The sequence below is a fragment of the Colius striatus genome, chromosome 3, assembly GCF_028858725.1.
Source record: "Colius striatus isolate bColStr4 chromosome 3, bColStr4.1.hap1, whole genome shotgun sequence".
Classification (NCBI taxonomy): domain Eukaryota; kingdom Metazoa; phylum Chordata; class Aves; order Coliiformes; family Coliidae; genus Colius; species Colius striatus.
This window is the reverse complement of record NC_084761.1, coordinates 21,363,329-21,391,271: the sequence shown is the minus strand read 5'-3', so window position 1 is coordinate 21,391,271 and position 27,943 is coordinate 21,363,329. Positions and strand designations below refer to the sequence as shown.

The window sequence follows — 27,943 nt, the reverse complement described above, 5'->3', positions numbered from 1 at the left end:
CCCGCCCCCTTGTTTTTGTTCTGGCGGCCCGCAGATGGGCCCGCGCGGAGCGGTTTCTGCTAGGCCCGGCCGGTGAGGCGCCGCGGAGAAACAAAGTAGTCCGCCCCCATCCGAGCACCCAGGGGGAGCCTCGAGAGGGCGCGGAGCTCAAGGCAAGACACAAACACCCAGCGGCGCTGCTGCGCGCCGAAAAGCGGGGCGGAGCCGCGCTCCCGCCGAGGGAAGCCTAGGTGCCGGCGGAGGGAGCCAAGGCGGGGCCCCACCGCGCCTTTAAAGGGCCGCGGCAGCGGGGGCTCTGGCGCTGAGCTGTTTTGAAAAGTCCGCCCAAACGCTTCCCCGCTCTGATTGGCCCGCGCTTTCCAGCCGCTGATTGGCCGACGGCGCGGCTTCTCCCCGCCCCTTCCCCACCCCGCGGGGGCGTGTTGTTTACCCGCAGCGATTGGCCGGCGCCCGAGGGCGGGTCTCTGCGGATTGGCCGGATGAGTTCTGCCTCTGCCCCGCCCACAGCTCCGGGGCGTAGCAACCGCCGCCGGCCGCGCGCGGTAGGGGGCGCTCCTCGGGGGAAGGTGCGCGGGGTCGGCTGTGGGTCGCTCGGCCTCACACCAATGGCAGCCGCCCAGAAACGCCTCCCGTCCCTACAGCCTTCTCCTGCTGTAATAAAGGCAAACGCTGAGCTGCTTCCCCGAGGAGAGTGGCCTGAGGTTGCTCAGCTCCCCTGGGGGTAACTCCCGGGTGTTTGTGTGGGACCCTTCTCCTCATGCTGTCTCTTAAGGGTTTAAGACACCCATCTCGATTTAAACGTCAGTAAAAGCTTCAAAATGAGAATCAGATTTATTCACAGTCTAGTGGTTCAGAGCTTTTAGGAGTTGTGCTTCATAATCACAGTCTGTCTGGAGTGTGAATCCAAAGTCCAACGCTTCAGGTAGAACACAGGCAACGCGTGACCAGCTTGCAACACCCCACCCTCCCCCAGCTGACTGCTAGTCAGAGGTTGCCTCAAAGAGCTTCTCAGCCTGCAGCTTAATGGAGCCCTAATGACAAGATAACAACAGGATCTGGCAAAATAAATCGTCGTCTAGAGGATTTGTGGGGCTGTTTCATCGTGGTCCATGTTCTGTCTATTTTTCATGGAGAAACACAAAGGAACCAATGCCGTAGGACAAAACCAATGAAACCACGATGACTGGCAATGTGTACATACTGGAGACAAAAGTCTGTGGTGGCGACTAAACCAGATTAGCATTCAGTCTGATCTAGTGAGGTTCCGCAGTTCTAACAAACAGAAAATGTTTATTAAATGTCGCAGTCTGGAAAAACAAGCCGCCTTCCCTACAAAACAGTCAGCAAATGTTGCTATGCCGATCTCTATTTCTAGGCACAGTTCCTGTCTGCTATGCCAGTGGTGACGGCCAACGACTTCTTTGAGTTTATTTTGATGACAAGCGCTCTTAACTTGCCATAAACGTACAACTTTTCCTGGGGATATTCCTGACACATATTCTCTTAAGAGTTGTGGATATGCTCCAGTTTCAACAACAGTGATTACTGTTTAGTGATTAATGGACCTAACTTCAAACTGACTCCCTGCAGTGGCATCATCTAGGTGATGTTTACAGGATGAGGCTCTAAGCTCCAGTCTCTGTTATCCAAATAACCTTGGAAATCATCACTTTTTTCCTCCCTACATCCTGAAATGTATCTTGCCATTGCAGAGGAGTATGGATGTTCTTCCTCCTGTGACTGCTGTATTAAGCCTGACAGTGGAACAAATCTCAGTTTACCTAAATGGCAAAAATGTTCACTTTGTAAACACACTGGGTGACAATTCTAAAAATGCTAATTCTGACATCTGCTTGAACACAGACGTTCCTCAGAACACGCTGCAAAATGATCATCCAAATGTCAGGTAATTTGAGGGGAAAAAAACTGTGCTAAGAGCCTGGCTCAACAGTCTTTTCTCTGCTGTTCTGCAGCAGAAGGGCCCATTTCCTACACCAGGAGAGAAGGATCGCTGCACCAACTTTCTCTGTAATGAACGAGATCTGTCACAAAGACCTGAGTAGGATCGAGAAAAAAAAAACCAACTACCTCAAACCTCAAGGATCCTTACTGTATGTGAGGCACGGATCATCTTTGGGATAATAAATGGAAAATTGGTCTGTTCCCTGTGCTGTTTGGACCTGTCAGAACCATCAAATGTTGTGGGCAAAGGAGGAGTCGTGGCAAAGTCTAGAAAGAAAATCTAGGGTTTGTTTCATTTCCACAGGGAATCCTTTTCTTTCAGTATGGCATTTATTTGTGATTAAGGGAAGAGTGTACATGGAGAGAGAAATAAATGTTTCTAGTATTAGGAGAAAACACTATCCTGTCACATGCTCTGCTTTACAGAATAGCAATTCCTTCCTGACATTCTTTGGGAACCTAAAGGTGCAGTAAGTGAAAATAAAGCTATACATTCCTTAGCTACAGATGGTATAGCACTCATTGTTTAGGAACAGTGACAATAGCCTTTGGCAAGGAAAATCTTGAGTTACACTGAACCAGAAGGCTGGTGTGAAATAAATAACAAAAGGAATTAAAACTGGAGGAGAACCCATCTGAAATCTTTTGGGATCCTAATAAAAGCAAAGATTTATACTGAAGCCTTGAATTCTGCAAGACAAAAGTTCAAACCAAAGTAAGTTGTGATGTGAGAATTTCCAATGCCAGCAAATTAAACCGGTATTATTTTAACTAACTTATTGCTTAAACTTGCTAAATGATCTTCCAGTACACCTTGGCAAAACTTATTCTGGGACGTCTGCACAGCAACTCATCGGTAATAGTTATGGATGGTGAATAGTTGTGTATTGACTAGCAGGTGATGATATCAGAGATATTAATTGGGCCTTGTGGCATGTGGATTTCCAAACCAAAATAGGATGACAAACCTTGATGATGAAGGGACACATAATTAACACTCTGCACACAAGCAGTCTGCCCACGCAGCAACTGGACACCCAGGAAAGAACAACAGGGGTCACTTATAGCAATCTTCCCTTTGAACCACTCCACCAAAGAGCTCCACATGCCTTATAGCCACTAATTAATCCAAGTGGCTCACTGCTATCCCATTATCCTGGTAAGGAAGATAGTGGCACCAAGGAAGCAGCAATGCTGAAAACTGGGGGGCAGAAGTCACAGAGTTGTTCTCTTACCAAAAGACCAAACTTCTGCTATATCATGATTAGGGACTTAGTACCTAATTCTGGGAGGAAATAAAATGTGTCTAGTTTGGCTGTCATCCTGATTTTCTGCAATGTTGGAAGAGACAACAGCTCATGCTTGAATTAGCGTTTTCTTCAAACATAATTTGAGCTCATCTGAGAACACGGGTGAAGTTTCAAACATCAAGAAAGCCTGAATCAAAGAGATTAGCCCAAGAGAATCCTTTCCCCCGTTGAGATTGGCTTATTTTCTCATAACTCCTTAAGAGGCATCACATTAAAAAAACCCAATCTCTATTTTAATTAAATGGGATGGTTTGACAGTTGTGTGTTTTCAGTTTAACTGATTCTTTAAGTAAATAACCGCAGAGTCTACATTTGATTTTTTAACAGAATTATACATGTTAGAAAACACACATAAAGGCTACATACATGCATAGATGTACAGATAGACAGATGGATCTGAGAAATATTTTGCAGATTCTGTTGATTTTAGTAGCAGTGGGACCAGTGCCTGGCGACCAAAAGCTACAAAAACTGAAGCCTTTGCATAGGCTTACCCTCACCAGGCCCTTTGTGAGGGAACAAATCTAGGAGATGAAACAATTCATAAATGTGACAGAATTTAAAACCTGTTCCTCTGGCAGAAGCCCCTAAAAGCGAGTGACACTTGATCCTCTAGTAGCCCCAGGAGTAAACGTGCCCACTGGTACAGCTCCCATCTTCAGCACAGAGGAGTGTGATTTCACACTCTTCACTTTGTCCTTGTGGAAGTTGATCAAGTTCAGAAGTCATAAATAAATAAATACATTCAGATTTATTACATTTATTAAAAGATGGATGGGGAACAGGGCATGTTGATTGAGGATTAATGTAAACATGAAGTTGACGCCGGGGAAAGGGTTCGCTGGCAACATGAACAAATCTAGAGACAAGCAGTGACAGTGCTTCAGTGTCTTGGTGACCACACCCCGAGTTCAAAATAGCTGGTGAAATTAGGGAGGTAGGCTGCAGAAAAAAGAAGCCCAGCTTGTTTGCTCAAGAGAAGGGAGCTATATTTAGCAGAAAATATTTTGAGCTGACCAGACCCCAACACAAATCAATGGAAACTTAATAAGTAAGCTGTTAGAGATGGTGATGTTTTGTCTCGCTGCTGCAACATACGGCAAGCCAGTGCAGAAATAGCATCTTAATTGGGTAGGTGAAAGGAATTTCCACAGAAGGGGAAGCTCACCACAAAGGAAAATGCAAGTTAGCCTACAGAAGAAAATTGATAACGGCACAGCTTGGCTCTTTAGGTGAATGGCTTTGTTTTGCACAGGCAAAGCTTACACCGTTTTTTGATGGGCATCCAGAAATGCTGCAGAAAGTGAGCCTGGAAGCACCATTTCTCCATTGGGCTCTTTATGAAGCTTCTAGGCCTGCCACACACAGCTGACAGCAGGGTGTCTTCACCCAGGCAGCCTGCATTTTTGGGACAGGCCAGATGTAAAGAAGTTGGTTATATATAACCAAGAGCTGTGGTTTATATTTAGAGGAAGTATGTATCATTCTTGTATAAAGCTGCCATGTACTGATACCACCTATTTTGTTTACTGGAAAAAAAAACGTACCATATTTAAGCCATTATATTGGTGAAAGTACTCCTAGAGCTGCACAGCTGTGTCAAAGTCCTGGGACAAGAGGAAGTGCATCTGTGTAACTTAAATTGCAAAACTTCCTAGCATAAACAAGGCCTATCTACAGCTAACAACCAAGGGTGCAGCATCAGGCTCCTGGAGATGAAATGTTGATGTGAAGCGCTGGAGGGGACTACTTCCGTTTTGACTGCCTTGATTAACATTTGGTCTGTTTTTATCCAATTTAGGTTGGTTTAATGCAGTGTTCTCCGCTCCATCCATTTCACCTGGCTTCATTAGAGACACTTTTCATGTCAGGCCCTCTTAGGCAGCATTTTGGAATCCCCTCTGACAATAAAGACGGCTAAATTCTGACTGCCTAGGTGAGGATACTAGAAGAGAGAGATCAAAATGTCTACTGGAAAGAGGTCTTTCCTAGAAAGTCTTCTTATTCCTTGTGCAATAACTGGCACAAAACTTGTAAAATAGAGCTAAAAATTGTCTTGTTTGTAGTGCTAAAATATTGATTCATGAAGGAAATTCCAGGTCTTCACTGAGAATTTTCACTGATGCAAAAGGATTTTGTTCCAGACATAACCCTGTGGATAGGCCCCTGTCTATTATTTCACTGCTCTGAGCAAGCTCATGTAGGTATGCTGGTAACCACAGCAATCCACAACCTCTGATACTGACAGAGCACGAGGAAACGGCTGGGGAATGAACAACATTCTTCAGCGACCCTCATTTTCTGCCTGCATTTTCATGAAGGCCTCTGTCTACACAGAGCTGAAAAGATCTAGAGTGGTGTTAAGGAGCTAATTGCTAAGCCTGCAAGCACAGCATTCAATGCAACCTGGTTTTGTAACGTCATCAAATCTCATTTTGGAGGCCTTAAAAATGGTTCTGGAATGAGAAGAGGAAGGGGGAAGTGAACCCCACCCCCGTGCAAACCCTCACGTACAGACAGGGAAAAGGGGAAGGCACTTGCAGATGACTTCACCATTGCCACGTCAAGAATATTTGCAGTTTTGTTTCTCACAGGTTGCTGTTGCCCCACCTTGTTCAAATTCCACTCTTTATGCACTGAGAAAAACAAAGGAGCCAGCAAAGACTCCAAATCTGTGGCATATTTCATACTTTAGACAGTGAACACAATTACTACTCATGATTTCTGCACTGAGTGGGTTTAGGTGCCTTTTGTCTTAGTGCCCTTGAAGCTTCTTTGTGAGCCAGCTCAGTCTCACCAATTTCAATTATAGCTATTGTCAGATATCTATATTGCACCTTCAAGGCTATAAAAATCTTGCCTCCTGTCTTTTTCAGATAATAATATCAGATGCATATATCATTTTTCTAGAGGAAGACGTTGCAGGAGGCATTTGTAACAGCAGCTGAAAATGCAAACCCTATTCTGATCCCACTGACATCGCTGTGCAGGGTAATCTTCTAGAAGTCAACAGAATTGTATCAAATGCCTGAGCAACGTGCTTCAGAGCTTTTATGGCAATAATTTGCCTTCAGTGCAAGTTAAATTGCCTGAAAGGAAGCTGTATGTTTCAATAACCTTGTGCTTGTCTAAGCATGACCAGGTAACTAGCAGTTTGCTTCAAGTTCTCTTTTAATGATGATTTGTTACTGGAAGGTGCGTTTCCTTCCCTGTATATTTTTATCACTTATTTCAAGTGGGTTCTTTTATGTAACTGACAAGATAATTCTAGGCAATGTTGTAGGTAAGGCTCTTTAAAGTATTTTTTTTAGAAAGGTAGTTGTGGATAATTTCGGAAGGCATTTTCAAAATCATAGGGATTCCATATAAATGGGATTTAAATTAGTCATTAAAAGTTAAACCAAGAAAAAAAGAGCTGTCCCTTTTCTCACAGTAGAACCAGGCAACTGTTGAGTAAAATGATTTACTAGGAGGCATTCAGTTATGAGGACTGGGAACAGATATTTTAAATTTCTTTTCATACTTCAGATGGGGCAAATCCATTTTTATGTGGTTTGGATTAAACACCAAGAAGCCAAAGCACCCTTTGCAAAAAGCATCTCTGAAACAATAGAAAGATGTGTTCATCTTGATTTCCCTTTTTTTTTAATCACACAATGCAAGTATCATGAGAGAAAACAGGTAAAACAGCCAAGTATAGATATTCTGTACCACAGAGCTCATACGTGGCTACTAGGAGATGATGTGTCAGGTCACACACTGCAACTTATGCTTCACCATCTCTTAGCACAAACCCTGCCTCAGGAGCAGTGAGTGACAAATTTCTGTCCACCAGTCAGATATCCCCTGTCTCATTTCTCACTCTGCCATTCTCTGTGGTGTTCCCAAAGGCATTCTCTGTTCCTTATGCACTTGCCTCTCAGATTACCCAGTCTGAGCTCTTGAATACAACGGGCCATTCCATTTCAGGAAGCACACCTTCTAATGACCATGGGTTAATTTGAAAGCCTCAGGAGATGAAAATTCCTTTCATTATCCCACGTCCTGTAAACAAAATACATCACATTGTCCTTTCCCAGGGTTTCTTAAGTTTACCTCCTTGTATCTCTTCTGCTAAAATTGAGTTATTTGGGGCAATGTCTTTTATACTTTGCATAGGGATAACCATTAACTGTAAATAACATATCAACCAGTATATTCTTCCTTTTATCAGACTACACAAATATAAACTGTCACAAATTATCAAAGACAGAAGGTTTTTTTCCAACTGTAAGTGTAAAAAATGTCACCTCTCAAATCTAGTGGATTGGTTATTGTTTCTCAAATAACGAGCAGTTGGAGTCCCAGAAGCCTCACATAGTCTGCCAATCTTACTCTATTTTCTGTGCCAGAAACAGAATATTCCATTTTTTGCCTTTCTTTCCAAAGGATTATTACCTTTAGTCATTTCATGCCCATTGGTGCATAATATCCTTCCCAATAGTAGTTTCTAGTTTGTTTCACAAGATTAATTGCTCTGTGCTAGTGTGAACAGAGATGTACGGATTCCCCTGCACAGCACCACAGATGTTTTCCAAGTAACAGCTGCAGGAACATTACCAGCATAGTTCTATCTTAAGCTACCATATCCAGGCACATTTCACCAACATTCTCTCAATACTTGCCAGAAGAACTAATTCAGATGTACTTTCTCAGATGTACAGTCAGTAGGTAGCTCTGCATGTCTGGAAATATCTGGATCTAACTCAAAAGTACAAACTACTTGTCCTTGTATTTAGGATCACATATCACACGGTTCCCTAAACACTTCCAGAGCATGCAGAAAATTCTCCAACACCTAGCCTCATCTGTGTCTGCTCTTCTCCTGCTGTCACTGCAGCCCGTGGGAAAGCTCCTTTCTCCTTCAGTGGAAGAAAAGTCAGGCCCTAGTGGTACGGCAAAGGTAGCAAATGAACACTGCTGTACCCAGTTGAGCTGCCAGATGATTTTTAGCAAATGGAAGTGTATATCAGCAAATGAGAGTGTATGTCACTTTTGTAAAGTCTGCTACCTTTCTTCGATGCAGAAGAGTGTCAGCAAATGTGATCCTGATCCACATAGAAAAGTGCAAGTCATTATGTCACTGGGCAGCAAATTATCCTTTTAAAATTGCCTTTATACAAGTGTCCCACAAATACTATATGTTTTGCAAGATTATAAACTCCAACAATGCTGACAAGAACTCTCCAGGACATAAAATATCCAATGACAGATGATGATGTCTACAGTGAAGTACAACCACAGCCAGGTAATTAATGTGAACTGCCCTTATGTAGATACAGAAAAAAGAAAGGATTTTTTATGTCACGGAAAGGAAAAAGGTAAGAAAAATTGTATTAAATGAGCCAGACAGAATGAATTTGTAAGGTACCGTCACATTTTCTCTCTTCTTGAAGGCCACACTAAAGGTGCTTTAGCAGAAGGTTTGTTTGGAGTAGGAATGCTGTCATTGTTTTGATTTACCTTGATGGCCATCCCCATACACTTCCACATCATCTTTGTTAAGCACAGTGTGAAGAACTATTCAACATCATTTACATTAAAAATTAGCTCTGCTTCGAGCAGAAATTTGGCCTAGGAAACCTCCAGAGGTCTCTTCCAGTCTCAGTTATTCTTTGATTTTATGACTCTTTATTCCACTTAACATCTTTGTGTTTATAATACCTGCTTATTTATTGATCTGGGATTGTGAAAGTAGGTAATTTTCTGCTTCACCTGTACTGCTGTATTACCACCCTGTTTTGCTTCCAGCACTATTAAGAAAGTCCGTAAAAGTTAATCTTTTAGTTTAGAAAGTGATTCAAGAAAACACATCTCTTCAAGTTAGACAAGAATTAAACTCAATGGCAGATGATGACTCTATGAAAAAAGTTTTTTGAAAACTAGCCCCCATTTTCTTCTTTAGAAGAGCAGGTCAAAAATGTTTGGATGCAGATAGTTAATTTAAGAAGGATTTTTTTCCCCTATAGTAATGTGGATTCATGGATGTAGATCATATATATGAAACAAAATTAAGGAGAAACACGCATGAAATATTATCAGCTAGCTGTCCCACTGTATCCTTCGTGCTGCCAATACTAAATGGGTGAAACTGGAAATGCTGTAGAGGAAGAGATACAGGCCTATCTGCTGTGGGTGTTCTGGTGTGTGGCAGCATGCCTTTTTGACTAGCCATCTATTTTCTAGGAAGAATGACTGATTTACAGGTGCCAACCCAAAGGTTGGCACAGGAACACAGTCTGAATCTTTTGCTATTACCAAGGTAAATGGAATAGAACATTTTCCAAATAGTAAAGCAAAGCACAGGAAACATCTGTTATGCTTGAGAAAACCACATGATGGGGACGTTTAGTAAAAATACATTGGGTAAAAAGGTTAATTTAGTGCCCTCAGTCCTCCTCTCCCAATTAATCACTGAATATGAAAGAGGTGCTTCATTTGCTAAACCTAAGTGTGTATTTTGTTGTTCTGGATGAAAGCAGAAGTGTGTCTCAGTTTCGAGAAGCCCTGTGGTGAAAACAGATAGTAAGGGAATCTTCCTCAGCTCAAAGAGCAGGGTTTGTTTTCCTGGTAAATAATTTACATTCCTGCTGTTAGGAAGAAGTTGCAAGAGACTGTCAGGAAAGCAGCACAGTAACAGCTCTGAAGTCCTAAGAGGCTGTGGAGATGTTACAGTTGATCTGGCACTTCTATGATTCAGCTTCTGATGATATCTAGTGTCACCAGACTTCATTTAACATGCTGTGCTGCAGACCTACAATCAGAACCAAGTGACTACATACCTGAGAGACTGCCTCTCCCTGCAGGACAGGTGATAGCTTCTGATAAGGGAGAGCACTAAAACTGACGATTTAAAAGGGACGGAACAGATTGCATAATTGCACAATTTGTTGGCTGTGAATGCTACATGCAGACATAGCTGCTCATTCTGTTATCTTTATTTAAAATGGATTTAGGTACCTGAGACATTTAGTGTGCAGGCCACCTAGTTTTTTTTTGTTGAGCATTTTTTTATTTCTTTCCCAAAGCTGACAAGTACTTGAACACAGAATTTACGTTGCTTTTTTTCCTCATCTATTTTGGAAAAAAAAAAAATAGTCAACACAGAGTACTGTGGACAGGGGGCTTACTTGCTGCTAGCCTCTTACTGGCCAGATGCTTCTTCCTGTCCGAAGCCAGGACAACAATCTAGCTTCAGTTTCAGACACGGAACGGCTGAATTCTGCTTGTGAAACTGAAGCCAGGGTTTGTCCATCCAGCTGCAGTGGAAATCTACATTTTAAGCTGAGAGAATCAAAGAGCCTGCATCTAGTTTCTTTTTTTCGTTTGCCAGATACTTTGGGAATAGTAGATTAATTTTTTTCAAAGGGCAAATCATTATTGCCTGGAAGAACAAGCATGGCTAATGTACTTACAAGGTCGAGCAGTCTTAAAATTTGTATGTACTGATTTCCACACAACTTAGTTGGAAAATCATCCTTCCATTTATTGATGTATTGCACAGAAAGGGTAAGGTTTGCAAAAATAACTAGCCATTTTGGATGGTTGAGCCTTCACAGAGGTCAAAGACAGTTCAGTGCTCAAACTGATTTCACTCCCCTTTGAGAGTTACTATGTGCTAATGGTTTGTATTTGATGTCCGCTTACCCCTAGGAAGCTCAGCAAAGTCTTGTCAGGTAATTTTGCCATTAACTATGTTTAAGATTCTCCTGTTTCCTTCTGTTGCTTTTCCCAGTGTTCCACAATATTGCTTTGCAAACTGTGCCTCTGGACAAAGAAAACAGTGTAACTTTCTTTGCAGTTTTTGAAAAATTGCTTCCTGAGAGTCTGTTTCATTCCAGTCTTTGAAAAAATGAGTTCCCTCCAAGAGGAGAAGCCTTTCCAAGGCCTGAGCAAGCCTCAGGATATTTCTCTAGTGCCACCAGTGTACACATCTCTCCTGACTGCCTCGATGAACACTCACATGCCTTGTGGAGGGTTTCCCTATCAAGGGCCCAAGCCCAGCCTGCCTACAGGCAGGCAGCAGAGATACTCCAGGTGCTTCCAGTGCCCCAATAAACATGACTTCTGATGAGAGCCCAGTTGCTCACCCAATTTTATGCCCAAGATGGGGTCAGAAAAGAACAATAGGACTTTTTCATTAATTTTTTAAGGGTTTGTGTGGCTTTTTCTTTAAACCAATGTTAATGTTACCTTCTGTGACCTGATCAAAACTTCCTTGCTATTTTAAAGATCTCAGCTTAGCAAGAAATACAGGTAAGTTATACAGTGGTTGGAGCCAAAGCATATCCACAGGAATAACTAGATATATTGTACCCACCAAACTAAACTCAACCAGCTAAATCCAAATAGCAATTAGTAGTCAAGGTTTGTATGCCTCTAGTCCCTTGAGATATTAAAATGCTTTACAAAATATTTTAATTTAGCCTCACAACCAAGCTGGCATGAGGGTAAATTTATCCTTGTTCTGAAGTGGCTGTCTGCATACATATTTGAACTCATCAAGCTTGCTCACCCATGCTGGACTTTGTGTGCACCTAAGTTGGGTGGATATGAAAATCAGCATTAACCTTTGCAACTGTGGGTTTAACTGACTGATCAAAAGTCACGCAGTGAATAGTACTTGGGTCTCCAAAGCAGAACATAGAGCCAAACCACAAGACATCTGTTTTTCCCTCTGAAGGGTGTTTAAACAGCACAGATACCAACCTCTGCTGCAAAGATACATGTCCTTCCCCTTCCCACTTACTGGGATTTGGCTGTGAATCCTGTAGCGTCTCATCTTTCTCTCTGCTCAGTGGTAGAAAAAATCAGGCATTGTGTGAGCTGAAAGGCAACTACTACAAATGTCTTTTATGTGGGATTTTCTTGTTTCCACTAATGCAGATCTCTCATGGTTTTGATATTTACTGGTTGGTCACCTCCCTAGAGCACAGTTTGTGTTAAGGCAGTGGCTATCTGCATAGTGACACTTACATACCATCACACTGTCTTGGGAGTCAGGCTGGGACACACTTTATTTTGCTGTGACCAGAGCAACTTGTATTGCTGTAAGCCCCTTGCACACCTGGAAAGTGAGTCCACTGTACCTGCTGCCTGTGACAATGCACTCGTCCTGTTGAGTCTCTTTTAAAACATCTCCTGCCCTGGGGATGAATAAGCCTTCTCCTTGCTACCAAAACATTCCTCTTCCTTGGCTGACATGGCATAAGAGGTCTTTATACTGTTCCAAGGCATTGGATTTTTGAACAGGGCATCAAGTCCCTGCATGCAGGACACCTGCTTGTACTGGTGCAGTAGTCCTCCTCTAGTTACACTTACTGTACATTTACCAGCTTATTTTTTTTCTTCTACGTGTAATATTGCCTCTTTTGCTTTATCCGGGGTCACAGGACCAAACACATAGAGTTCTTGCTGGGTGTCTCCATCTCCGTCTCAGCAGGCTCTCTAAATCCCTTGGCCTTGGCAGACACTTAATTATGGCAGCCTGCCCACCATACCCTCAGCTGCTCTGGGTACATGCTGTGCCTTTCTTCTCAGAGTGCGTACAACTGTGCTGCTATTTTGACTGCTGGGCAGTTGTGCCCAAACCTGGGCCACCTCCTGCCTCTGTAGCTTGAGGTGGTCCTGAGAGACCTCGCTTTCAACTGACCACTCTGCTAGGACTACAGGCTCTGAGGTCCCTCCTGCACAAGGTCCCTCAGTCTCCAGAATTTCCTTTGTAAGGAGGAGCTGACTAGTTTATTGCGCTGGTTTCAACTCACTTGGGTGCCACCTCAACTGTCCCTTCTGACTGTTACTGAGGACAAGGGACTGTAATCACATTTATCCAGCTGAGGGCACATTCAGCACAAGAAGAATAAAATGAACTCTGTTGTGGTATGTTAGCACTAGAAGATCCTGCCAAACCATCAACTCCAGAGCCTGCTGCTCTGAGGATGTGCTGAACTGCCTTGAGCTTCCAGCACTGACATGCAAAATGTTCTGGGAAGGGCCCTGATGGAAATCACTGGAGCAAACAGTAGAATATGCAAGAACTTTTGTAACTGCGGGAGTGGAACAATTACAGGACAGTGTCAGTCAGACCTCCAGCAAGAACTTCCCAGCTAGGAGCATCAGCTCAATTATTTTCCTTGGCCACTGCCACAAACTACCAGTAGGCCAATCGATTTTGGAAAACCGTAACTTCTTAACCAGTGTTCCTTAAACAATGAGACACGGAAGAATTAGAATGACACTGGGAAAGTTAGATAAAATTCCAGTGAGACTTGCCCTTATCTGCACCTTCCTAGTTCTAAAAGGCATATCCTACTTCAAGATTAAAAGTAAGAAAACCAGAAGGGAGTAGCACACAGTAAGATTAAAAAAGCAGTTTGCCCTATGCAGTGAGGAGCTGGATAGCTGCAGCCAAAATAGCCTTTCATTTCAGTCTTAGAAGGGAAGCCCAAGAAGTTACTGGAGAAAACTTATGACAGATAATTTTTTCAGCAAATAGATTCAGAATTTTATTTGGTGGGAAATAAATAACAACAATAAAAAAAACCCTATGCTCTCTCTGCACTTGATTTATGTCACTGTGCTTGTTATCTCTAGAGGAAATCCTCCTTTGGGTGCTGTTTGAACAGCTAATAACTACAGATACTGGAAGGAGTTTAAAGAAAATGAGTTGCCTTTGCTCTGAACGTCTTGCTTTTATCTGCCAATTTCAACCCATAGTGGTATAGCAAGGTTTTGCCACTCATCTTCACAGTGCCAGGATTTCCATGCAAAGTATTTATTCTGTTCCTGGTCCTGGTGTTACAATGGTACAGCATCGTAACACACCCCCAGCCTCCTCAAAAGACTTACGTTACAAAGAAATGTGAACACTCACAAGTTTAGCTGTCCAGTTCTCAAGTCTAGTGAACAAAAAGGAATAAATGGAGCTGTGAGAAAACATCTCGGCTTCCCTGGCACTTCAAGCATCTGTGTCTTCTGCTGCGTCAGTGGGACTGCTAGACAGAGCCTGCCAGCTGAAAACGAGAAGAAAAAGGAGAGTGCATCCCTCATTCAGGCTTCTGAAGTTGGGGCGAGGCCTAAGTAAGTCAATAAAGTAAGTAAACGGTAAATTCCTGTTTGCATCTTGAACAGCCGCAATGAAGTCCGGGGTAACAGGGAGCCTTGTCCCAGCAAACGCAGGGACAGACATAAAAGCAGCAACTCGATGCTTTTGCTGACCGTCTGCGTAAGAGGGTTTTTGACAATTATCCTTGCTTATGCTTCGTGTTTTAAATGAAACCTTAAAGCGTTCACCTGTTACTAATGGGGGCGAACTTAAGCCTCCTTTGCTGGAAGCAGCAAACAGGCTCCGTGGCCCCGTACACCCGCTTGCAGCGGGGAGGTGTGCGGAGTGCGGCGCTGACAGCCGGCCGCCTCCTCGTCCCTGCCCGGCAGGCCCCTGCCGCATCATCTCTACGGGCCGGCGAGAAGGTGACCGCCTCACCTTTCGCGGCCACCGACCACGTAGGCGCCGGCGGCTCCGTCCCAGCAGGAGTCGGGGCGGGGAGCCGTTCACCGGAGCCGCCCCTCAGTCAGCGCAGACACGGCCGCATCTACCGTCCGCTCAACCGCCCGCCCGTCCGACAGCCGCGCAGGCGCCGCGGAGGGCCCACGGGGCCGCGCTACCTCCGCGCGATCCTTCCGCTGCGCGGCCCGAGGGCACAGAGTCCCGTCCGTCCGTCCTCCCTTCCGTCCTCCGTTCCGCCCTGCCGGCGGGCTCTGCGCCGCCTCACGCACCGGGACTCTCCCTGTCGCGGCGGCGGGGGCGGCGGAGGGCAGTATGTGTGTGTATGTGTGCGTGCGGGCAGGCAGGCGGGCGGGCGGGCGGGGAGCCCCCCTCCTCCCGGTGGTGCTGAACGCCAGTGGCCGCCCCGCCCGCACGGAGGCGGGGATGGGCTGAGGGGAGGCGGCGCCGCCGGCGCTTCTTTCCCTCCCCTGCTCCCCCCGGGAAGCGGCTGGCTGCGGGCTGCCTCTCGCTCCCCCCCCCCTCCCTTTTCATTTTTATTTTATTTTATTTTAATCCCCCCCTCCCCTCCCTCCCCCCCCGTGCGGCGGCGGCGGCGGCGGCCCGCCTTCCTCACCTCCCGTCGCCGCGGCCCCGCACCGGCCCCGCCATGGCGACATGAGCCCGCCGGCCGCCGCCGCCGCCGCCGCCCCGGACATGGGGCCCGCACGGTGCTGAAGCGCCGCGGAGGAGCCCCGCCGCCCTCACCCCGCCATGGGGTGCTGATGGCCGGGCCCCGCCGGGCACCCCGCCGCCGCGCAGGGGAGGTGAGTCGTGGGGCGGGAACGGCTCGGGAGCCGGGGATGAGGGTCGTGGAGGTCCCCGCGACAGGATCGGGTGTGCGAGGCACCGGGGGGTGCGCGGGCAGTGCCCCTCGCGGGTGTGGAGTGCGTGTGTGCAGTGTCCCGTTGTGTGTAACGATGCGCGCGCGGCATCGGTGTGTTACGCGTGTGCAAAGCGGCGCCGCGCATCCCGCGAGCCGTGCATTGTGTGTGTGTGTGCCCAGTGCGCCGGGCGGGCAGAGCCGTGTGTGTGCAGCCCCTTGGTGTGCCGTGCCAGCAGGTGTGTGCCAGCCCGGACAGGGGGGCCGAGCAGCGCATCCGTGCCCCGTGTGACATCCTGTCACGGCGCTGGGTCCCATGGTTCTTCACGGCGCAGGCAGTTGGGGTTTGTTCTCTTGTCTTGTTGTACTTCATTTGCAGAGATGGGGAGGCTCTGCCCTCCTGTCCGCAATGGAAGAAGTTTCTTTGAAGGAAAAGCGTCCTTATGGTTCCATAAATCGATCTCCAAAGGAGTGGGGTTACTATCCAGTATTTCATGGTGGTGGTAGAAAGCAGACTTGAAAAAATCCTTCTGAAAACTTGGTCCATCAAACACAGAAAATTCTGTGACCGTGCAAAAGAGGGAAAAAGCAGCAATACCACATTTGCTAGCTTTTAAAAATAAGGGTGTTTGAAGGCAGGCTATTTTGAGCCTGAATTTAACAGTGCTTTTCAGCATCAGCCTTTGTGTGCTCCCAGAGCATTCTTCCCATGGTGTGCTGCAACAGCCTGTACATGACACAGCCCCTCTTACACTTAGAAGGATGAGACTTGTTTCTTAACTAAATATTTAAATTGAGCAAAACAGATGTGGTTGTGAAGCTCTCTTTTCTGGAATATATCTCACCTTTTCCCTGCAATGGTGGCAGATGTTACTGTGGCCCCCTCTGCCCTGGGACCACTCCCCAACTGGAGCTGACCTCTCCCTGATTTAAAGCTGAGAGATGCGTATGCTTGTGCATGCAGAGCCCAGGTTTTGCAAGATGGGGCTAGGTATGAGTTTATATCTCCAAAAGAAAATCATGGCATCTTTTCCTTGTCTAGAGGGTTTGATTTTTTCTATCCCTGCAAGTGATTCAGGTTTGTTTTTGAAGTAGTTAAGTTTGCTTGTAAAGCTAGGGGGTGGCTTGCTCTCATCTATGCTTGCACAGACCTTGGCGTGGGATGTGGGAAGCTGATCTTTTGGCTTCATCCCATCAGGAATTTAACTTTCACATGAGGTATATATATGCTCTTCTAATTATCCTTTACCCCTATTTAGAGCTTTTGTATGCTTTGGTATGGCAAAAATGATCTTAGACTCTCCTTTTACTATGTGCGTCTGTATTCTTACCTAGTCCTGTGCTTTCTTTGCTCAGGGTTCTTATTTAGAAATACTCCAGGACCGCTTCTGCCGTTGCATGATAAAAGCCTTTCTCTGGTAGGACCCTCTCCACAAAAGGTCATGCTCAGTGGATACCAGCTGGGGCTGGCCTTTTCCCCTTTTTCGTGTTTGGGGTGTCACAGAGCTGCAGCTGGTGTTGGTGAGGGCTCATGCAGGGTTGTTCCTGCTCTGGTCTTGCCGTAGGCAGCCATGCCTGGATGGAGCCGAGGGCAATGACGTGCCTCAGCGCTGCCTGGAGTTTGGATGTGGGCTGCTCAGAGACCAGCCTCAGCCCTGCAGGGCAAAGAGACTCCCTTGTTGGCCCTGCCACATGCCCTGCTTTTTGCTGATTATCCCCTCAAGGGACTATTGAAGTGCAGGTCGGGGCCAGCTGTGTGGCTTATTTAAGCTGGCTGTGCAGCCTTCCTTCTGGAGTCTTCTGCACAACCAGCTCATAAAGGTGAGCCTGGGTTGATTTAGGTATTGTTTTAGGGACACAATCATAGCTCTGGGGTCCTTATTCCTGCCTCCTAGGGACCTTGGGATGACTTTGTCTGAGCAAATGGAGAAGTCAGGTGTTGAGACCTGTGTTTTCCAGGGCAGTGCTGTATCCAGAACCGTCTGTCTGCCATCTTGTATTAATACTTTGATGCAATCAACTATTACTTTCTAAAACATGTTATTTTCCTATTTTTGTATTATTTGCTATAGTAATATTTATCAGTTGAAATTTACTTAAGTCCAAACGTGAGGCTGTTCAGCATGGCTGCATTAGCTTGTGTCATTGCCCCAGGATAAAGTTGAAGTCAGTAGGTGGACCCAAGTGTTTAGCTTTTAACAGCTTGGAGCGTCTTCTCTGTAATTAAAGTCTTTCACATTTTCTCTTCTCACCTTTTCAGTGCTCAGCTGCTTCTTAGCGTACCTCAGGCACGCAACAGAAATGAGAACATGAGCTGTGTTTGTGGCTGAGCATGCCTTCCCCCAGAGCCTCTATGAAAGATGCTTTGCTTTGTATACCCAGAGCAATGCTCTGGTTAAAGCAGTAATTAATCTTGACCTCACACTAAACTGGCCTTTTGGGAGCACATATATTCACAGGTATAATCTTTGTGGCACACTGTAGGAAATAAATTTGGCGCAGCTGTAATTTACATTGGCGTGACCCATCTGAACTGAGTGAGAGAATGGATAGAGACACAGTGTGCAGTTTATTTCACACTGCTAGAGATAGATTTTTAAAAGGCTGGGCAGAAACAGTGGCTTCAGGAGGACCAGCCATTGTATTTTACCTGCCAGATGATGAGCCTTAGGGCTCTTGCCCATGCAGGGACCAAAATGTAAGTGAAAACAACCTCTGTCTCTGGATTGAATAAAACAGTTGTGGATCTGAAGGTCCTCCCCAGCAAGATGTAAAGTGGGTGTCTGGAGATCACTTGCTCAGGAACGAGATGTGGCTCTTCTCCCTTGATCCCATGACTTTCAGTGAGGCTAGAGAAGGTACAAACCTGGGTCCTTGTCACCGGGTCACTCCTGTGAAGCTGCAGGAAATCCTGGCTGGCCACTGAGGAGGTGGATTTCAAGGAGCATTCTGGTTCACTAAGTGAAGTGAGAAGTAGCTCCTTTGAGAGCTCAGCACAATAACAGATATATTAAAATGCCAAAAAAAAACCCCAAAACAAAGGGAAGTTATTCAGATGGAAGGAAAATTTCAGGTGCCTCCCACCTTAGTATGAAGCAGACATGGTCTGAAATGTTCCTGTCCTGTGTGTTTGCTAGCTGGAAATATTTATCAGCACCGATTTAATAACCATGATGGATATATGCACTTGCTATGCAATAAACTCATCTAAAAAGCTCACTCTTGAATAACATGTTAGTGCAGATACTGCCTTTTGTTCATCAGCCCAGACATCAAACATATTCTTTACCAGGATGATGGCAGGAGCGGGATGAACCCATTTGCCACAGGCTTTTTGCCTTTTTGGCAGTATTTTGCTGTCTACAGCAAGATCCTGTTTCTTAGCTGAGGTAGCTCTTGAATATGGTGGTCTGTTGAAGAAGAAGTGGCTCCCAAAAACTTCAGCCTTTACCTTGCTAAGAGTTTTGACAGTAAATCTTTCAGTGTAACTTCCTAACTGCTGCCATGCAGTTTAAGGATGCAGCTGCTGCAATAACATGACCATCAAATGCAGCTTAGTCTCCATTTATGAAAGCGCTGCCTTTGTGTCAGTCAGTGCTTGCATTTAGTCAGGAGCACAGGGGGACTTGGCACAACGTGCTTGGTGAAAGCAGCAGCAGGAGAGCTGACTGCCATTACATACTGCCTCAGACACTGTTTTGTGTTTATCAGTACCTCCAGTTACCGGAGTTTCCTTCCCTGGGCTTATTTTTTTCAAGTTGAGGACTGTTCTTAGGTGTCCAGAACTGGGGCTATTATCAAGGCCTTCGTAACCGTTGTACTGGTTGGGCAGGAGAGATGAGTGTGTAGGGAAGAGCCAGGGCTGTGCCTGTGCCATCCTATTTTTGCAGACAGTTGGGGTTATATCCTTCTCCGTATTGTCTCAACAAGAGGCTAATTAGTCAGCAAGCTCAAGATCCTGGAGGATAATTAAGCTTTATAACTGTGGGTTCTCTTTAATCGATGAGAAAGAGGAGACTGTACCCTCAGAGCCTAAGAATGCTGCTCTGCAGCTACTGTGCTGTACTTCATAATTGATCTATTGTTTCAACAGCACATAATTCCTCATTTCCTCATAATTACCTCTTTTTAGTGCCTCGCACTGTATCCTGATATTAGCTGTAATCACTGATAATTTACCCCGAAGCCAATCAGAATCTGCAGAGTAAAATATTGGCCTCGGTGAGCATTTATGCTTTCAGATAGAATTCTCTTTTGTTGTTGTCACGAGGAATGAAGCCATTATAGTTGCATGGGTTTTGGCTGTGGGTGTTCAACTGGGTATAAACTTGTTTGGTTTTGTTGCTGTTCATTTATGCTAATGACTGACTACTGCAGAAAGACAAAAAGAACTACCGCTGAATCCTTTTTCCATGTTTTTGCCCACAGAGGCATTGTATTTGTTTGGTTTCAGGGGATTATATTGCTCAAAAGGTGGTGTGCGATGCTTCATATTCTGAATGCCTGTTGGCCCTTGCCCGTAGAGTTAGCTTTTATGAGCTTCAAAGCCTCTGGCCCTATTTTATGAAATTACTGCTCACTCTCGCACTTTATGAGCTTGATTTTCCTCAGAGTGACTTCCTTCAAGTTACTGTTGATTTATAGCAGGTAGTGTTGGTGACAGGAGAAGTGAATCATACCCTGCGTTTGTTGCTTTTAGAGACTAGCAATGAGACATTACATAATGCCAGGTTTGCTTTGCCTTTTTTTAAAGCCTTCCTGCTCTGCTTTCATCTTTGTAGCCTGAAAAACTGATGAGCTGCTCTGGGCATACAACTGATCCCCACGACTGCGCTCCTTTGAGCTTAAAGCCCCCAAGATCAGACTGATTGAAGCTCAAAGGGGCCTCTGAAGGTTATCTTGTCCAGCTCCTCTGTTCAAGGCAGTAGCCCTGTACCATGTCTAGATGGCAGTACCATGTCAGTATCTCAAAGTATGGAAACAACACAGCTTCTCCCAATGCTCTGTCATTCTCATAGTAAAGTATACCTGATGTTTAGAGGGAACATGCTGCATTTTGTATCTCTTGTCCTCTCCCTGGGCATCAGTGCAAAGAGCCTGTCTCTGTGTTCTTGGCATCCTCCTTCAGGTATTTATATATCATGAGGTTCCTGTCAGCCCGTTTCTCCAGCATATTGAGGTTCTTCTGGATGGCAGCTGGACCCTCTGGTATATCATCACTACCTCCTCATTCAGATCATTAACTGTTGTGGTTTAACCTCAGACAGCAACAAAGCACCACGCAGCTGCTTGCTCACCCCCACACCCCAGTGGGATGGGGAGGAGAAATGGCAAAGGTAAGACTCAAGAGCTAAGAACAGTTTACTAACTAAAATGAAATACGATAATAATATAATAATTGTAATGAAAAGGAAAATAACAGCAAGAGAGAAATAAAACCCAAGGAAAACAAAAGCCAAAACCAAGTGAAGCCTAGTGCAATCGCTCACCACCCACTGACCTATGCCCAGGCAGTGATCAATCCCTCCCTGCCAACTCCTTTCTGTTTCTGTATGGGACATGATGCCCTATGGACTGGAATAGCCCTGTGGGTAGTTCAGGTCAGCTGTCCTGGCCACACTCCCCCTAGGCTGCTCACTGGCAGGGCAGGGTGAGAAGCAGAAAAGGCCTTGACACTGTGCAAGCACTACTCAGCAGTAACCAGACATCTGTCACCAACACTGTTTTCAGCACAAATCCAAAACATTGCCTTGAACCAGCTGCTAGGAAGAAAATAACTGTGCCAGCCAAAACCAGGACATTAATAAAGATGTTGAACAGGATTGGAGCTGGTATTGACCCCTGGGGAACACTTCTAGTCACCACCTCCAGCTGGACTTTGTGCCACTGATCACCACCCTCTGGACACAGTCATTTGGCCAGTTCTCAATCCACCTCACTGCTTATCCAGCCGCTACTTTAATAGCATACCCAGATTTTCCCCATCCTTCCTTTTCTTTGTGTGCACTTCTGGTTTGACATGTCTCACCAGGTACAATTCCAACTGGGCTTTGACTTTCCTAACCTGATCCCCAGCTGCTCAGTGTTTCTGTATTCCTCCCACATTACCCATCCTTGCTTCTACCCTCTATAACACTTACTTTTTGTATTTGAACTTGGCCAAGATCTCCTTATTTATCCACACAGGCCTCCTGATATTTTTGCCCGACTTGGTATTTGTTGGGATGGGATTCTTGAGCTTTGAGGAGGTGATCCTTGAATACTGAAATTTGAGACTCTCTTCCCTTCAGGGCCTTGCCCCATGCATACTTCCAAGCAGCTCTTGAAAGAATCTACAGCCTGCTCACCTAAGTTCAGGGTTGTGAGCTTGCTACTTACTTTGCTCCTTGCCCTTAGTATCCTGAACTCCACTATCTCATAGTCACTGCTGCCAACGTAGCCTTTGACCTTCACGTCCTCAACAAGCCCTTCCTTGTAGGCAAGTGTGAGGTCCCTCCAGAACACCTCTCCAGTTTCTTCATCACTTGGGTCAGGAGGTATCAACAGTGCATTCCTGGAATGTCCTAGACTGCTTATGCTCTGCTGTGTCGTCCCTCCTGCATATGTCAGGGTGATGCAAGTCCCCCACAGGAACCAGGGTCTGCAAACATAAGGCTGCTTCTAGCCGTCTATAGAAGGCCTCATCCACATGTCTTCCACCCACTACAGTATCACTCTTATCTGTTTCTCTTTAATCCTCACCCATAAGCCATCAGTAGTTTCCTCATTTATCCTCGGGCACATCTCCATGCACTCCAGCTGTTCTCTTACATCAAAGGAAACCCCACCACCCTCCTCTTTGTGGTGTGCCTTTCCTGTAGAGCCTGGGACCCTCCATTGCAACACTGTGAAGTATTGCAAATCACAGGAATCACTGCACCACATATCTGTAATCCCAGCAAGACTATAGCCTTCCAACTGCACACTGGTCTCTGTCACCATGTTTCATCCCCTCACTGTGTTCACAGGCATCCACATACTGTGGAGAAATACCTCAACCACTCTTATTTCTTAGAAGGGATTTAGGGGGATTTCTCTGAATGATACCACCTAGGTGCATCCTTGCTTACATGCAAATACCAGAAGTGACACCACTTAAACCTAATTTTCTGTTAATTTTGTGATCCCTTCCTGTCATATCACCCTAGGCCCTTTGCTTATCAGCCCTGTCCATCACTTTTGCAGGGCTCCCTAGAACTACCCCTGCCCTATGGTATCTGATTGAGGCCAGCCATCTTATTGCAGAGATACCTTTGCCCACCTTGGTGAGGTGGATCTCAGCCTTCCCAAGCAGATACTGCTCCCCGAGCAAGATCCTGGGGACATGGAACACAAAACTGTGCTGCCAACAACCACGGTATGGCCAGCTATTGACTCACTCTGAAGAGAGCTTCGGGAGTGCCCCAGGCCTTTGACTGCCACCCCCAGATCTCCATAGTCGTTTGACATTCTCCAGATTTAGGATCAGATGGCCCGTATCTTTTGCTTAAGGCATGTCTAGCTCCTCTTTAACAAGTACAGTGATTGTGTTTTGTAGTTAAAAGTCCTTAGGCAGGGCAGGAACCTTACTTTTAGCACCAGACATCACCAGCTTCCACTCTTTCCTGTCCCCAGATGTTTTACTTACCTTGATGGGGATTGACACTGTCTGCTTCTCTATTGCAGATGGGGGCTGAGGCTCTTCAAGTTGCAGAGTCCTAGAAAAGATCCTGTCTGTCTCCCATGAAACTTTTCTCATGCTGAGCAACCTGCTTATATCCTGCTTTAACTCATTCACTTGACACTAGAGCTCCTCCAAAACAAGATACCTCTTGCAGAGCAGAGGGCCACCTCTCCCAGCCTCAGAGAGAGGCCTTAGAGCTTGGGGCCTGTGCGCATCATCCAAAGCTCTGCCTGCATCAAAACCTCTACTCTAGGGGGTAAGCTGCTCCAGCATCTACTGGGGTAACTGCTCTATAGTGTGCCACCACCATGTCTGAGATGGCTTACACTGGATCAGCACACACTGAGTCCCCTGCATGGTAGCCCTCTGCATCATCTATATTTACTGGTGGTCTGCCATTTGACTTGTCTACAAGGGTTCTTGACCCTCCTTGGATGACAGCTGGTCATCCTCCTTCCTTAGAAGCTGCTGGAGCTTCCTCAAGCATGCCTTACCCTGTCCTTACCAAGTAACAGCAGCACCCTTAAGTTTCTCAGAGTTCCTGCATGTTTCGCAATGATCCTGGACCCCAAAAGATCCAGCAGATCCCAAAGCAGAACCAGGGGACTGCTGTGTAAGGCATGGTTGGTTGCCCTTGGGAGCTGTGCTTGGTCCTTTCCCAGCAGTGTACAGACAATTTGGTACAAGCCTCAGCCGTTGCTTTCTTGGATTTACCAAGATTTCTAACTTGCTTTACCAAGCAGATTTTCAACCCATCATTTAGGTTGGAAACAGTGTAAAAATACTGTGCATCATTTCACCAACCGCTTACCTGTAGTTGCTTTGTGCCTGTCTTGTGCTTCAGTTCCAAACAAGGAGGTAACACCATCTTTTTGGCGTGTGCCCAGGAAAGGTTGCCTGCTCTCTCTGTGACACCCCAATGCACACAATGAGGGCTCACATTCCTCACCCAACAATTGCAGGGCCTGGTCCTATCTGAAATGTTAGCTGAGTCCCTTGGCTGGTTTTAACAAAGGTTGTGAGGAGTTCAGATCTTCAGGAGGCGTCTTGCACACGCATCAGCAGCCAGATGATAAGCCCACAGTGTTGAAAGAGTACAAAATGTAAGCATTTCTTTTGCAAGTGTTCATCAAATGGTGTGGATGGGGTTTGGTTTGCAAGGGTTTTTGGTTAATTCAGTCCTTGCAAGCCAACAGCCTCCATCAGTTAATAACTTTTCCTTTGATTTTTAGGTTCAAATAAACCAAAAATCTCAAACAGAACTCATTACAGTGTATTGAGTTTCATCTTCTCTTTGCATCTAACACATATGTTGTGCAGCTGGAGCTGGTCTCCTACGGCTAGATTCTGGCTTTACCTTTTATCCACAATTTACTCCATAGGTTGCCCCTAGCTGCCTTGGTGTAGGGAGAGGAGCTGTGATGGAAAAGGCTTATCTGTATCACAAACTCATGAGCTGTGGCATCACAAATTTAAGCCATTGCTGACCAAAGGCCTTTTTGGGCAAACATTACTTGAACAGACTCATCTTGGGTCGCTGAGACGAAAAGGAAACACAAGCCTCTTCTGTCGTTGCAATTAGCAAAGGGGGCAGGGCAGGCACGGGTCTGGAAGCATGCCTGTCTCGCCAGGAGGGAAGAATGGTGACATTGTCTGAAAGTTCAGTCAGGACTTCATCTTCTACCTTGTGTTTTAGAAGTCCCTACTCTGGAATATGTCGTTTAAGCTTCTCTTAAATAGCAAAAGCCTGGTGTCAATCACGAGACTTGGGGAATGAAGTGCAGCAGAGATTTCTCACAATTAGCCTGGTTTATGGTCCCCAGGTGCAGGAGGGAAAAGGCTGAGCAGCAGGCATTGAGTTTACAAAGCAATGGCTGCTGTAGAAAAACAAAACAGCTGAGGCTTAGACCTGCAGGAAGGCCTTGAGTGACAGCCATCACACAAAGGCTTTATACCACCACCCTCACCAGTGCTCTGTGGCACCCTCCTATTTAAAATGTCTTTTTTTTTCCCTCCTGAATTATTTCCCCTTTTCTTGATTTTTTGCTACCCTTAGGGAATATCATGAAGAACCAAAGATGTTTATGTTTTCTACCACATGGCTCAACGTGTCTAAAAGTGTTTGTGGTGCTGTGAAAAATTTCATATGAGGTTGCCTTTTTTGAACTGAACAGAGACAGAAGATGGTGGTGAGAAGAATCCGTTGTTTGCTGCTGGTCTTGTTACAGCCCTCTCCCAAGGGCTCCTGCTCCTCCTCCATAGTTGCTAAGTAGGCCTTGGGATTCCTCTGTTTCAAAGCAGACTTTTAAGTCTCTCTTTCCTCCCATCACAACATTGCTCTGCCTTCTCTTTCTGCAGTTACAGACTCATGATTTTAACTGGCAGGTTTCTTTAAAGTGTTTGGAAAAATTCTTCAGTTTGGAAAAGCAGCACTAAAATGAGGTCAGCTTTATTTGTACTCCCAGGAAAAAGATCTGGTTGGAGGAAAAGAAGTGGCGAGTGTGTGATGTACGTGAGCCTGCCTGAGGGATGCTGCCAAAATCTCTCACAGGCCTGCCTTTGTGGCAGGTTGTGGGAGTTAGCTCTCGGTGAGTCACACTGACAAACTGATGGCCCTCTACATTTCCCAGCCTGAAGAAAATACCCTCTTTCCCAGTTCAGGTCTGTCATCTGGCTGGTTGTACCTCTGGCATGTTGTACCTGTGGCATACTTGTGTTTGATACAAATGCATTTCTTGTGGGGGACACATTCTTAATTCCTTGTCTATTTGTATTCATGCCATAGGAGTCAGTTCCTCGCATCAAATACACTTACTTATTTAGATTACTGAAACTATATTCCCAAATGTCTTTTTCCCAGCCATTTAACTTCAAAAAGATCATATATTGTCTCACAGCTATTTCTGCTAACCAGGCTGCAAGACGCTTTACTCTCTGCAACTCACACCAGTTGATATTAACCCACACTGGTCCTCTGCTTATCACTATTGCATCACGTCATGCCATGGCAAGTGGAAAAGACATAAAATCTTCCAGAAAGATTTCCAGTAGTGAGGCATTTGTAGTAAATTTTACTCTCTAAACCACAATGAAACCACAGAAACATTGTCCTCTTAGGACTGTGGCACAGAACTGTACAATTGTAAAAGCAGTTTATGCCTCATGCCTTTTTCTTCTCAGATGGAAGCAACACTGTAGGCATTTACCCCTGTCTGGCATAAATTTCCAGACTACTTTACTGACATTAGCTGAGGAAAGAGTTAAGCTAAGAGAAAGCCCCATACACTAAAATTAACATCCATCCCGCCCCCCCACCCCCAGCTTTGAAATTTCTAATCACAGATTGCAGTTGGAGGATTTCTTCTAGCAGTGCAAACTATGTTTTGATCATTTGAAATCACAGATGGCTGCCTGGAGCTCAGAGGAATTCAGTCTCCTTCCTCTCCTCCTTCTGCTTTGCCTTCCTCCCCCAACCAGAGACGTCTGTTTTCAGGTCATCTGTAAGATTGTATGATTGCTTGCTAAAGCTGAAGCAGCTTTAGCTGCCCTGGGCACCGCAAATACTTCCAAGATCTGCAGAAATGTGTCTGGTGGCTAAGCTCCATTGGAATGACCCCTCGTGCCCAGAATACCCACCTGGATTTGTCCACAAAATAAAGATAGCAGCTTTCGAGCTGTCACCAGTCCTATAAGTCTTGTTAATTGTTTATGAAATGATCTATATTTAAAAAGAAAACAAACCCAAAAGAAGCCACAACCAAAACCAAAGAGGTTTTTATTGGCACAGTTGGAATAGCAACTAGAGGCAGGGGAAAATCATGAGCTTGTTCTGCCAGTGGATACCACATTCCTGTAACTGCATCTTTTATCTGCAGGAGGCACTTTTTATTCTCAATGTAAGTGACTACAAAGCCTAAAAAAAGTTTTAAGAATCGATTATTTTGTATCTTGTGCAAAATGCACAGTCCCCCCAAAAACAAAAAGTGTTTCTGGGTGGGCAGTTGCCCCAGGTACTGCAAACACAAACCTGGGTCTGAAAGCCCTAGCCTGCGGCACTTAGCTGAGTAAAACTCCTCTGGGGAAACTGAAAGTAGCTCTTTAAGTAAAGTTGGCCATAAACTTGCATCAAAAAGAGACATCTTTATGAGATGGGTTACATTTTATGGACCAAGTTGGGGTATTTTTAGTGGATAAGCAGATGACTTTTAGTGCCTCTCACAAGTGAAAACCTCACACCAGAGTTTTGACTCTAATTTCAGAGCAGGATTCAACCTGCAGCTTGTGACCTTGCTCACAGGAGACGTCAAAAGGAAGCCAATGCCTTGACTTGGCTCACTTCTCCTTTATTAACTTTCCGGCTGGTTTTTCAGAAGTGTCTGTGTAGCTGGTTTGTCTTCCAGTGAACATTAAGAAGCTTAGGAACTGTTAGAATGGTGGTGTAAAACCTCTCAAAGTGACCATAGGAAAAAAAACAAGCCACCACCACCTTGGAGCTAAAGTTTAGCTTATCCTTAGGTTTAGTTTTCTTCCCCAATTTGAAATCAGGGAAACAAGCAGACAGGTAG

General features: G+C 45.4%; 1 protein-coding gene and 1 long non-coding RNA gene across 4 annotated transcripts in view; one reads left to right on the top strand and one right to left on the bottom strand.

The window, feature by feature from the left end:
* Positions 1-6,236: 6,236 nt before the first annotated feature.
* Positions 6,237-15,194, bottom strand: LOC133625111 (uncharacterized). The gene is made up of 3 exons (XR_009818421.1): positions 14,794-15,194; positions 14,185-14,323; positions 6,237-7,316 (listed from the first exon to the last, which is right to left on the bottom strand). It is a non-coding gene; the product is annotated as an uncharacterized LOC133625111 (long non-coding RNA).
* Positions 15,195-15,229: 35 nt separating this feature from the next.
* CCNI (cyclin I) overlaps positions 15,230-27,943 on the top strand; it is a 32,487-nt gene continuing 19,773 nt past the window's right edge. Inside the window, exons 1-2 of one of the 3 annotated variants that reach the window (XM_061992485.1) lie at positions 15,235-15,620; positions 20,805-21,012. The gene's annotated coding sequence lies outside the window, so the exon portion shown is untranslated. Of the gene's footprint in view, positions 15,621-20,804; positions 21,013-27,943 lie in introns of all 3 variants that reach the window. The other 2 variants (XM_061992486.1, XM_061992484.1) reach the window with 2 other exon arrangements.